The sequence below is a fragment of the Nomascus leucogenys genome, chromosome 6 (genome assembly GCF_006542625.1).
Source record: "Nomascus leucogenys isolate Asia chromosome 6, Asia_NLE_v1, whole genome shotgun sequence".
Lineage (NCBI taxonomy): Eukaryota > Metazoa > Chordata > Mammalia > Primates > Hylobatidae > Nomascus > Nomascus leucogenys.
Window position 1 is genome coordinate 84,269,327 of NC_044386.1, and position 1,169 is coordinate 84,270,495.

Consider the following 1,169-nt stretch of genomic DNA (forward strand, 5'->3'; position numbering starts at 1 on the left):
CGCCCTGCGCAGGCGCGGCGGGGCGGGGACAAGGGTGCAGCCTGGGGCGGGCGGGGCTTGCCTGCTTGGAGGCGGGGTCTGGTTGGAGTTGGTGAACGAATTTGCCCGCTCTAGCGGCCCTAGATTTTTGTTCTGTTTATTTGCACTATGTAGCCAATCCTCTAGAATAAGTCTTTCTTTTCTTATTAAAATCCCTTTATTTATTTATTTATTTATTTATTTATTTATTTATTTGAGAAACGGTGTTGCTCTGTCGCCCAGGCTGGAGTGCTGCGGCGCGAGCTCTGCTCACTGCAACCTCACTGCTCCTGGGCTCAAGGGATCCTCCCACCTCAGCCTCCGGAGTAGCTGGGGTACAGGCACACATCACCATGCTCGGCTGATTTTTTGTAGAGAGAGTATCTCACACTGTTGCCCAGGTCTCAAGCAATCCTCCTGCCTTGGCCTCCCCAAGTGCGGGGATTACAGGTGTGAGCCACTGCGCCGGCCCAGGATGTCTTTTGGTGACAAATCGTACATGTTTTCAGACAGTGAAACCTCATGTATGTAGTGCATGTCATTTTCTCAACCATTATAACCAATATTTACTGAGTACTTCACTATGTGCCACGTTTTTGCTAAGCATTTTATATTCATTATTCTGGTTAATCATCAGATCAACCTTAGGAGGTAGATACTATTACAAATATGTTACTGAAGAGAAACTGAGGCTCCGTAAAATTAAGGACTTACCAGCGTGTAAGGTCCACACAGCTAGTAAATGACAGAGCAGAGGTGGGACTCTTGTAATTCCAAGGCTTGTGTTCCTAGCCGTTTGGCCTTCACAGCGATCCTATGTATTAGGCAGGTCAATTGCCCACATTTTGCACCTGAGGAAACTGAGGCTTAGTTACTTGCCTGAAATTACCTTCATGAATCGAAGGCTCCATCTTTACTCCTCCGCAGTGGGTTCGTTTGCACACAGAAGGATACCATAGAGTTGATTCTTAGGGAAATGGACAGGGAACCTTATCCCCAGAAGACTTCTGAGGACCGTTAGTGCTTAGATTTTGTATCCCCAAAGCCTCCTTGAGTGGAGTCAGACATCCATGAAACAGGATCTGAGCAGAGACTGAAACCGAATTTTGTTCTAATCTTATTCTCACCATCTTTTTTTTTTTTTTTTTTTT